We start from the raw sequence: 12,438 nt of genomic DNA, 5'->3' as shown, positions 1-12,438 counted from the left end.
ACAAAATTTCCCTTCAGTTTTCTTAAAATGCACTCCTCCTGTGCCTGAACTTCCTTCTGGAGCCAACCCTGCTATTATAATTCTGTTACACTTTTTTGGTTTATTTCTTGAGGAAATGGACACAATTTTTACCTGAGATACTTGTTTTTCCTTCTCTGGTTTCCCTTGCTGTACCCCACAACTGTTCCTTAATCAGTAAACTCCCTGTTCTCTCTGAAGCTATCTGATCTACAAGAAGGACTTCTAAACATCCTCTGTAGAATGCTGAACAGGCCTTGGTTGTTTTGCTGACTTTTTTATTATTATTATTTTTTATTACTAGGAACTAAGATCCAGGACTCTTCTGTGGAGCTTTACTGCAATAGACTTTGGATGAGTCCTGTGAGCCTCATCTGGAGTCAGTCAATCACCAATATAATTCTTAAGAGAAGGCCATTACTAAGCTGAGGCTGTCATTCTGCAAGAAGTGACACCCTATCTGGCCATCTTTCCTTCACCACAAACAACAATTAGGTGAAAGGGATGGATCATTGCTTCTGTGTGGTCCCTCCAATCTCTGTCCTAGACAGAATGGTGTAAGAGCATTTGCATGCAGTAATCAGGATGGAATCCCAAACAGATTTATAAGGGCTCAGTCAGCCACAGAACAAGGTTCACTACAGCACCAGAGACTTGGTAGTCTCCCAAGTATATTTGGCCCAGCTAAACAGGAGTTCATGTCCAGTTTAGGAAACCGAGCCAGTCAGAATGCTGTGTGGTGTGCATTTAAGGATACCACTTCCCTTAAACTGGCATATCACCTGAGGACCACATGTGATTTATTTTCTTCTATTTCTGCACAGGACTGACATTTTCATTGAGCTGGACAGGCCACAGGACACATAGTTTATGCTCAGAGGTCGTATAGCTGCCAGTCAGAAAATTACAGAAATCTGTCCGGCAAAAGATATAAGTATGTATTTCTGCATTAAGAGGGGGAAAATGCCATTTCTACAAACAGAAAGGCCTTTTCAGAGAAGACCTAGCAAAATCACTAGATAAATAATCTCGTTTCTTTAGTAATCTTGTTTGGAACAAATGCATCAGATCACAGCTTGAGACAGAAAAGGAAGTGTTTTGGAAGCTAGAAGTGAAGGCACAGCCAGAGAGTGCTCCAGGCTTCAGTTGCAATGACCACCCAGAGGGATCAGATTTGGCGTGGCTGATAAGGGATAGGCCATGGCTTTTGGAAATTGGATTTGTTAATGCTAAGCACATCGAAATCAGTATATTTGTTTACTCTTCTCCCCACCCCCCCTTGACATCGAAGTCTTTAACTGTACACACTCTTGAAATGTTTATGACATAACAAAATTATCGTTCATACTGCTTGAAAACCCATCTCGCAATATGATTTATCTTTTACAATGAAGATCAGTCTTCTGTGTAGGATTCAAGATCTCCCTCCCCTTGGAAGCAGATTGATACTGAGTAATGCTTTGTGTGCAAGTAAGCTGCCATAACAGTTCCGCACATGTGGGAACGTCTTCCAGTTAGATCTTTATGGAAGGACACGGACCCTCAAGTTAACTGGAATTTCAGGAGTTCAAACTTAAGTTGAGAGTGCATCTTAAATTATTGTTGCCACATTGGGGCATGCTGGGGTCAGCTGTGCTTTATAAAGCAAATAATTTTACAGAAGTGCAGGGTCACTGCCTTCTGACGTCTTTGAATACTGATCAGAAATAGGGTCAGGGCCTCGCACACACACAGCGACATGTGTTTGAAAAGTTTGCAGTTCATTTCCAAGACCCTCTTACATTCCTCCGAATCCACACGCTGGGACAGGACTTCTCTTCCCTCCATCATCTTCTTCCCCTTGGTGACTACTTCTCCTGTTTCTCACTGCTTTCATACATCTGAGGATCTCATATTTGGTGTGCAGTACTGCTGTCTTTGATCTGATACTTTAATGTGAACGTTGTTGAGAGGTTTTTATATCTGTAACTTAACACTGTTGTGTGTTAAAAATGCTAATTTTAGGCTGGTTTTACAAACTATTTATTGAAGTATAAAAACATATAAAATCTAAATAAGAATTTAAAGAAACAAATGCTAGAGATGCATTAAAATGTTTTTGTTTTTTTTTCAAATAAGGAACGAGATAAAGATAATTTTCGCATTTTTCCTGCTGCAATAATTAAAGACCCCATCAAGATGCTTTTTCCTATTATGAAAAATAATAGTTAGGAGCAAATCAGATGGGAGCAAATATAAACAGAGAGAACTGAGCCTTTCTTTTGGTCTCTCAGATTCTCTTACACATTTAGCCTTTGCTATTGAAATGCACTATCAAAACAAGACCTTCTGCAGCAAAAAAGGAATCCCAAACATCTCATTTGGCCTTTCTGGCTCAAAGTTTCCTTAGAAGTTTATTTACCTAAGATAAGGTTTCATTGTTGAAAACATCCTGTCAATTAGCAGATAACATTTGACTTCAGATGTATTATTCTTCACAAGCATTTTGTCAAGGATAGGTCTGGTAACTGAGTTTCTAGGGAGGAATGGAGGTATGATGGCTATAATTACACATATCAATTAACTATATCTTGCTCAGAGTCCTTGCGAACTAGAGTGCAGAACAAGCTATTAAAATAAAAGGGGGAAAGAATTTAAGTTGCATTTTGCACCAGCCACAAAGGGAAAATACAAGGGAAGAATATTCCATTTGGGGATTTTCAGTGAGGTTTAAGAAGTTCGTTCAGCTTCGGTTTCTTCCTCACTGCAATCTTTAGTAAAATATTTGTAAAGCTAAAGGAGCATAGCCTGAATTTAATTAACATGGGTTGGTTGTTTTTTTTAACTTTCTAATCCCAATCAGCCTGAGAAAGGTCTTGAGAATTAAGATGAACACCCTTCTGTAAAGTATTTGTGAAGATTTGTGAAGTTGCTATGCTGTTTTTGCCACTTCTTGCAGTCATGATGATCACAAATTTAAATTAAAGAAGAACTTCTGAGAACTATGGGTTTGGGACCTTGGTTTCATGGCTCTGGATGTGTCCCCTCAGTCCCTTTCTCCTCTAGATGCAGAACTCTACCACATGGCCCTTTTTCCCCTAGTATGAGCAAAACACATTTCTGGCACCACCAGCTCGCTGGCGGCTCCTCAGCACTCCCAGGCTGTGGGCAGACACTCAGTAAAACGGGTGGATGTGGTTTCAGATGCTTCAGGTGCCTCTGCCGGTGACGCCTTGGACAGCACTGCATCAAATTGGTTTCTGCAGGACATGGCCTTCCTGGCGCACATGGCAGGGACAGGCTGCAGTCAAGAAACACGCATCTTTCAAATTCAGCCATCAGCCTCCTCGTAGCCTTCCTGCCTACAGCAACAGGTGTCCCTCAGCCCTTTTTGGGAGCCCAGCTGTGGCCCCTGGCAGCTCAGGATGGGGTGCTGGTGCGCCCAAGCCTGTCACGGGGCCGGGCTGGGGCCGGGGGTTGCCCTGGTGGGCAGCGAGGTGTAGTGAGGACCCCATGCTGAGCTCCAAGCTGTGACGGGTCACCTCCGCTGGCAGCTGGCACCTGAGGGGAGGCCGAGAGCTGGGCGTGGGTCTGCTTTTCGCTGGGAAGCCCTGGGCCTGGGGAGTGCCCATGGCCCTCACCGGCTGCCTGGGCCGGGCTGAGCAGCAATCGCCGCCCGGCCTGTGGGTCACGGCAGCTGCCTCCTCACCTGGAGGGGTGAAGGGGATGCCGCAATGAGGAGCAGCCACACAGCTTCAAAGCCAGAGTCCCCACATGTGAGCAGGAGGGCTTAAGCTGAGGTGGAAGGCCGGCAACAGTGGGGCTGAGGAGCCATGGTGGGGCCGCAGCTCTGGGGCATGTGCCTCAGCGGGGCTGCTCAGTGAGGGAGGGACGCCAGCAGACTGGGAAGGCTGCAGAGGGGGCAGGGGATGGGGAGGGAGAGTGGGGCCACGAGATGGAGTAGATGAGCTGAGAGGGCATGAGGGGCTGAGGAAATCTTGGGTAGCAAGGGGGTCCTGGGGCAAGGGTTGGATGAATTGGTGGGAGACCACAGGTTCCAGGTAGAGGTGTCCCTACAGCAGAGAGGAGATGGCTCTTGTGAGTAGATGGAGTGTATGAGAAACTTGTAGGAAAGCCTTGATCTCAGCGACGCCAAGGGGACTTCCCTTGCAGAAGCTCAGTCCTCAGGATGGAGAGTGGAGGGCTCATGCAGGACTGTGGATACAGAAAGACCGTTGGTCAGTTTAATCCCTTCAGTGACCTTATGAAATGCTATATATACTATTAAAAGAAAGAAGCTGTGACTCTCTTGGTGACTTGCAGCAGTATGCTGAACTCTATACCTCTTTGGATAGCCTGTTTTAATTGGCCTTGCTGTATTTAGCAGATGAGTGAACTGCAAATGATCACGAAAAGTAGCAGTTGCAAAAATGATGTCCATAAATCTGCTTGCCGCAAAGACAGCAGCATTGTCGAATGCCAGATGCTCGCTGAGTCCCGTGTAATTCTGCTGAGCTGATGAACAAATGCTTACAGCCTGTGTTGACTCTCAGCTGGTCATCAGGATAGTGAGGAACTGCCAAGAGGTATGTTGCTTGTTAAGAGTCTGGGACTTAAAGCCTTCAAAACAATAAACCTTGAATCTCCTTTAAAAATAAAAGGGTAGGAGAGTGGTAACATGTTTTGGTAAACTTTGGACTGAAATTTTGATCATTCCTCTGCGGCTTGAGCAACTTGATTACAAAAGCAGTCACCTTGCATAGAGTGTCCAGAGTTGTGCAATGAAGCACTGTGGTTACGTGTAAAATGTCAGCTTGGTTTTGCTTGTGTTTTCCTTATTATACCATTATTATACCATGTGTGTCATTCAACAGTATACGTTTATTTTGATCAAGTTCATGCTGTTCTTGGAGGTTGCTTTTAATGGCCTGTACTTACCTGGACTTAGTCTATGGAAGTTTGGAAAAGGATGCACAGATGAATAGTCAGTCCTACTGCTCAAAAATCTTGAGCCAGGATTTGAAAAAAATCATGAAACTGCCTTTGGGGGAAAAAAAACCCCAACAACCAACCACCAAACCAAAACCAAACTTAGCAGTTACTATTCTCTTACTAGCTTTTTTTTTAAGCCTTATGGTTTTCTTGTTTCAAATTTCCCCCCCTCTGTATACTGAGGAAAGCTAGAAAATTGTTTTTCTAAGGGTGAAAGGAAAGACAGGAAATGCAACAGCTGGATTCATGTCATTGCAGTAGTCTTTCAGTAGAAAACACGAGTACTTTCAGACATTACAAAATTACAAGGGCTAGCAGGATAAATACTCCATTCTATTTAAGAATGGAACGCTCACTACACTTTTTAGGAAGTGTCAGTTATACTTGCCTTCCTCAGTGAAGGCAACTGTTGTATAAAATTTTTAGCTTTGATCCTCAGTTTATAAAAATAATGACCTGACTTAGTGAAATGCTGCTTTCTTCTGGGTCATTTCCAGGGATTGTCTTCCGTCTGGAAGCTGCCACAGTCCAGGCGTATTCTGCCCACATTGTATTTGCCTCTAACATCTGTGATCTGCTAGGAAAGGCAGGGATGCAATACCAGCTGTACACTAATTAGTAAACCGTCAATAACAATCTAGCAGCATCCTGTCTTACTTATATTACTTCTTTCACAAAGGTGCCCAGTGAACCTGAACTTGTGGTCTGCTGAAGGACACCACAGAGAGTATGAAGGTGATGTTGTCTTCACCCTACAGCAGCCTTGCCCTGACAGAGAACGTGAATCTGACACAAAGTTAGAAACCTGATAATTCATAATCAGCTTTGAGTGCACATACATAAAAACAGTGCCTTTGGCTTCCTGATATTACCTCTCTATTGATACTAGGCAAAGCTACTTGGACAGTCAATTGTATGAATTCCTGTTTTGGCTGTCTTTTTTTCTTGTCCACATACTGACTTTCTGAAATGGGAGGTGTAAAGGTGGCTGCCTTTTCTTGGTACCACAATACCAGAACATAGTACATGACAATATAATATACCTCCTCACAGGCTCATTCTTAGTCAAGGGCTCAGTTAATTACATCATAGAAATTTGCCCAGTCGAGACTGTAGATACATCTGCTATAAATACTTTCAGAGCAGCATGAAGCTGACATAGTATTGTTCCCAATCAATTTTTAATCTGAAAAATGTACTTTTTATTAAAAGATTGAGAAACAGTGAATTCTTGGACATCAGTAAATGTAATGAGTAAAGTATGTATAACTAATTATAGTAGAGTACTTATTACAATGCAACTGCTAAAAATCTTGAGTAAAAAAAGTATCACAAAGACACAATTTAAAATCATTTCTAGTAAATAAACATGGAAAAAAACCCTCAAACTAAAACATCTTTTGCTGTTTGGAGGCAGATAATCCATTCTTAGTCCAGTGCAAAAATTTGATTTACAGTACGTTTCAAAATATTTATCTTCTTTTTAGGGTTTCCATCACTGCCTAAGCCAATAACCTGCTGTGTTTGAAAATGTCTGGTCAGTAATTGTCATTGTTTGCAAAGCTATTTTGGAAAATAGTGAGTTTCGTGGCATTTTGTAGGTTTAAGGAATGAAATTACCAATATTGTATACATAATCCAAGTGACCTTCTGACTTCAGAAGCTCAAACCCACAAAAAAATGTTTAACAACAGCAAAATGTTTATTTAGTTTTTCTTCTGTAGTTGGTCAGCCGTAGGTGGATTATGTTATAGCCAGTTTGGCAAATACATGATTAGTTAACAATTCCATATAAGTCCATAATGATGTTGAGGTAAACACACAAGGAAGAGTATGATTTTTCTGGGTGGATAGTCTGACCCAATTTTGTATGTAAGTATTTGATGAAGGACTATTCTGATATGATGGTATCTAGGTGCTCCTATGATTCATCCAAAATGATTAACAGATAGTTGGAAGGCTTATTTACTTTTATAGCCTTCTGAAAATTTCACAAAATGGAATATATTGAACTCTTTATCTTATATGTGAAAGTGTTAAATAAAGGACTGAGTTTCCTTCAGTGTAGTTAGTTACAAACTGACGGAGATCCTTCCCAAATTAAGTATTTTGTCTCCTTTTTCTTCTGCTTGAGATTGTTTTGCAACCTGCCATGTGGTTACAGAGTAACTGTACCTTTCTGATAGGCAGCTGTTAAAGTGGTGGGGGTATAAAGATTTGAAGATTGGAATTTTGGTTCGAATTTCAGAAAAAAAGAGCACAAACAGCATTTCTGACTCAGAACTAAAATTATATGTAAGTCTTTGAAAGTTTTTAGCAGTGTCCGGGAAAAATGCTCAGAAAGCATTGTTTGGAGAAACAATTTTGAAATGAAAATTTTTTCACCATCACCCATATATTGCATAACTAATATGCAACTGCAGTTTATTGACATCAGAAAAATGCAAAACACGCTTATGGTCTCGCTTCAGTACCCCCTTCGTTCCTCCTTGACTGATTTTACTCTTAGCTCACTCCTTTCTTTAGTGGATCTTCATGCATTTTACAGAAATCAGTTAATGCTTCAGGAAGTTCAACAGCGTTCTCAAGATCATGTGTAAATGAGCATACCCAGACACCAAGGTGTTTATTCACTGATGATCATATAAGCATTGCATCTGTGTTATACACAGTCTTTGGAATTTCCAGCTTTATCTTATGCTACCTTGTCACATGTGTATTTGTCTGTTAAAGAGGAAGTTTTTAAAAGCAGCTTGGGAATGACTTTGTGCCAGAAGCTACCTGTCACTCCCTTTTTGAAAACTGGCCACCAGCAGTCATATTTAAACTTTAAAAGTTACAAGTATTTTATTCCATTGGTACCTGGAACCAAGTGCCAAATCATATAAGTTGCATGTTATGACATTTATTTTAACATTCTCCTCTCTTCAGACTAGTTACAAGTTTCCTGGTGATTAGCAAGAACGAACACAGTGTCATAAGCTGCATTTACACCGCTTTATGTATAATGTGGACTATTACTTTTTTTTGGACAAATACTTTTTAGCAGAACTACTTTGTCACAGAATGAGCTCATTTTAAAATGATCCTTTACCTATGTGTGTCTTTGTACCAGATGATGCATCTCAAGGTACTGGAATGAATTCAGTCTGGGTCACACACTTGACTGCCTTTTCCTATGTCTGGACAGTTTTTTTCCTCTCTACTTCGAAGCTCGACTCGGATTGTCCCTTCTCCCTAAAAAGAAACAAATGTCACTCCTGATGTGGCTTTAAAATGTCTCTTATCAATACTGAGGTCACCTTCCTGTTCTGCATAATCCACAGCAACTCCTCTGTTACCTTTATGAAGAATGTGCTCTAGGCAAGGCATAAATAACTCTTACGTTTGTGCCTCATGTATAGAAGTTGGCAGAGGCAGACACAGGGGCAGTGATGCCACAGAAAGGAGGGAATGCACTCACTGAATTGGCTTGCGGTGGAGGGGTTTCAGCACAAAACTGCTTCTCCTGTTTCATGAAGCTCTGAGATAGTAATTCTGTATGACAAAACGAAAAGGCATATGGGAAGTGAATAGGTAATAGATGTGATAGGCAGTATCGTGTTTCCTTAATTTACAAACACTTAAGACGTTGCACTGAAATAGTCTCTGATGTATCACTCTGCCTGGTTTGATGCTGTCATCACAGCTGTGAGAAATGCCATATACAGGTAGATTTTGGACTGTATTACAAACAAAGTCAAGTACTTGTACATTTGGAAATGAGAGACTCCAAAAATGCTTGTGCAACAGAAGTAGAGTTAGAATTTCTTGCCCTTGAGGTCCTGTAGGAGCTTCCTACTTCACCTACTTCAGGTGTATTAGGGAACTGACTTCTTCATTGTCACTCATCCTTCAGCTAGGCATTGGAAATGCAGAAAGGTTTGAAAGAGTTTGGAAATTGTCTGTGAACCCTTTTCTGTGAGTTTTGAGAAACCACCAGTCCTAGGTAACGCCAGGCACTTTCTAAAGCTAATAAATGTGGCTGTGAGGCTGTGAAGTGGGCTGATCCACAGCTCTTACAGTTCCTCTCAAAACTGCCTTTGGGTGGCTGTCCCCACTGGGAGGCTTCTGAAGAGGGGGTTAAGGAGGGATGTTGAAAGGCTCTTTGATGCTTTCTTTGTAGTTTGGAAGGGTGTTTCTGGAGCTGCTGCTGAACAATTCTGTCTGAAGGAAAGCTGAACCTCTTAATGGTGTTCCTGTGACTTGGGGTTGGATCATGCAGTTCTAGCGAATAGGAATTTGCTTCAAAATCTTTTTCAGGACGTCTTTGTGCAGCTCTCATGAGTTGCTTTCTTGAAGTGATAACGCAGTCCATAGGGATGCTTGGATTTCGCAGAGAATGCCTGATATCTGGCACTGTGAAGAGCAGCAAACCCATGGAGCTCATGGGCATTTCTGTGGAGCAAGTGTCCATGTTTAGGCAACTCTAGACATTCTGTATTACTCAGTGAAGTCACATGAGGGCAAATAGGAAGGCACATAGGCGGATCCCAGGCTGGCCATGGTGTCAGAGAGTCTTATAACCTTTGAGAGAGAGAGAGATTTAAAATACATATATACAATTTTAATAATTAATCTCTTACCCTGTGGGGTATTCAATAAAGGGTTAAGATCTAGGGGATAGTTCCTGTTTGTAACCCCCTTTGAAGTTTAGAAGAAAAAGCTTTTATCACTAATGGAGAGTAACACTTTTTCCCTAGCAAGTTAATTGTTTCTTAGATCTCTGCTTAGAACAAAGAGGTAGTAAAACAGGCCTGGTCTGATAATCCCCTAGTACTGGAAACTCATTACCAAGCCTGCCAGCAGTCAGAAGACCTTCAGTGTTGATGATGCCAGTGCAGTCAGAGCCAAAAACTCCTTTAGCACTACAGTGACTAGAACTGAGAAACTCTTGTATTTCAGGTAGTTAGTGCAGTTTTACTGATGTTGCTTTGCAGGATGGAAAGAGAGGTTACTTCACTGCTGTGAGAGGCAGCAAGTATCTGGTAGTTTGGTGAAAATGTACTTTTCAGAGGTTGTAGCTAATGCAGATAGTAGCAGGGTAAGAATAAGTAGAGATTTGGTCTCTTGACCTGACTAACTAGGTCTGATGACACATACTTGCTTTCAGAAGATACAGTGTCAATCTGCCTGAGTCTTTGCTTTGAAATCAAGCAGTGCTCTGGCATGTGTGCACATTAAGAGGCAATTCAAACGGTCATCACTGAGCTTTGTTGCAGTCTAGGAGACTTACATTCTGCATTTGTGTGATTAGATATTTTGAGCCCTGTTAGCAGGGGTGGAGAAACAGAAACTCTATAAATACCCTGCTTTCATATAGATATTAAATTACTTTTTTTTAAAAAACAGCTGGTAATAAATTGAAACAGCAGCAGCTTGAATGTTGCTAGATTTAATCTCAGTTATTGGATTCTTGGTGGTCAAAGAATTACAGATGCTGCAAGCCCAGGTGGTAAAAAGAAACTGAGAACTATATAAAGCTGCTGTCTTGCTGAGCAGTTAATCACTTGAGGCATAGGGCATTATAAAAGAGAAAATCTGGGAATCTTAATAACAAGCATTGCTACCAGTCAAGCTTATGCTGCGTTGGTTAGAAAAAAGCAACTATGTTTTCTCTTTTTCCTATCTCAGGCAATCTTAGGCCAAAGTCAGTAAAGTGAGATTCCCTTCTTGCCAGTTTATAATCTGTTCATTGGCCTCTCTATTAATATGAAGCCAAAAATCCTTTGGTTTTATACTTACAGAATTTATACTGTGTTACTGAACTTTTTCTTATTCTAAAAGCAGTAGAAGAACCTAAGGTACCTGCTGTTTGTGCCAGAACTTACTGAACTCCACAAAAAAATTAAACATTTGGCTCTAATCAGACTCCCTGTGTCCAAGTGTGGTTTCACAATGGCAGTATTTGGAACCCACAGTCAGAGTGTGTATTTATCCCATCTAATGCTAGTACTTATCACCCTGTATCTGTCACTTGTTACGAGATGTTGAAATACGCAGAAGTTTTATGAAAAGATAAAGCTAAGCATAAGATAAGCTGAGGAGAAATATAGCTCAGAGTGTGTTCAAAATATAAGTCCTCAAAGATCTGCCGAGCAAGGCAGAACTATGATGAGACAAAAAAAAAGGAAAACCACAGACCAAAAAAACCCAAACAAAACAAAAGAAAACAAAAAACAGAAAGAAAGAAAGAAAGAAAGAAAAACTAAACAGAGAGAAAGGTGCAAAACCAGATACAACTTTTGTTTTTAAGTGCTACTTTATGTCCACTTTGCCTCCTTTGGTTCCACCAGTGCTTCTGTAACTGGCAGTTATTACAGCTTGAGACTGTAAGGATAAATGGAAAGCTTATATTATAAATAGCCATTTTCTATATGTCTTATCATTTTGAATAGCATCCTTAAAAAATGAATATTTTTTTCAAAATTATTTGTCTATTTCTTTATTTTTGAATCGGAGTGGTTGATTATGTGATAAAAACACACACAAAGGAGCTCAGAGAGACAGTGGCAGAAGGAGGAGGAGGCCAAATAAAATCTTGCCTAGCCCATCACAGGAGCCAGCAGCTCTTTAAAGGCCCTTCTGCACAAGCCCAGAGGAGCTGAGGGATGCACAATGGCAGGCAGGAACCCAAATCAAGGACTCCTGAGGAATGACCACCTTATCCAGTCTCATCCCAAAAAAAGGACAAAATGAAGTGGTAAGGAAGCACCAGAGCTATGTAAGGAGTAGTCTCACAGTGTGGTTTGGCTTGATACAACTTTCCATGTTCAGACATGACAGACAGAAAAACAGGACTTTTCTGGATTATTCCTGGTGAAGTGGAGGTCTGGACTCTTAATAAGCTTCTGCTAAACTGAAATTCTCTTATATTAGTTTAAACTGGAGGGAGAGGTTTTTATTTCAGAGCTGTAAAAATTAGACAAAGATGTGTTATCAGCAGCTGTCTCATAAAATGGTGGCTCCCTTGCAAGTTGAGATCTGCTTGAATATGATTCTTGGGCAGAGATTCATCTGGCCTCTATCTAAATGCCTACATGCTTACCTAGTGTTCTACTTAAGAGTTCCACCTAGGTGCCTGTACGTGGTGCTTGTACAGCCTTTGATCAATTCCTGTGGCCTCCGTAGTGACCTAACCAGTAAGAAATGTGTCACAAAAAGTTAGGTGGGATTTAATCTCTGTAAATCTGCAGCATCTAGCATTGTCTCTTGGCCTTGGGCTTCTAGTTAAGGGAGAAACAAGCTGTGCAGATGTTCACAGGATAAAGACAAGGAAGTAGCAATATTATTACTTCATTTTTAAATGAGAGACCAAAATTTAGTCAAAATTATTTTGATTTTATTTCTTTTTACCTTGTGATTGATAAATGCAGACACTCCTAATAGGTCACAAATATTGTACCTGTT

This window comes from Larus michahellis, chromosome Z (assembly GCF_964199755.1).
Source record: "Larus michahellis chromosome Z, bLarMic1.1, whole genome shotgun sequence".
NCBI lineage: Eukaryota > Metazoa > Chordata > Aves > Charadriiformes > Laridae > Larus > Larus michahellis.
The sequence above is the reverse complement of the archived record's forward strand: the minus strand, read 5'-3'. Positions refer to the sequence as shown.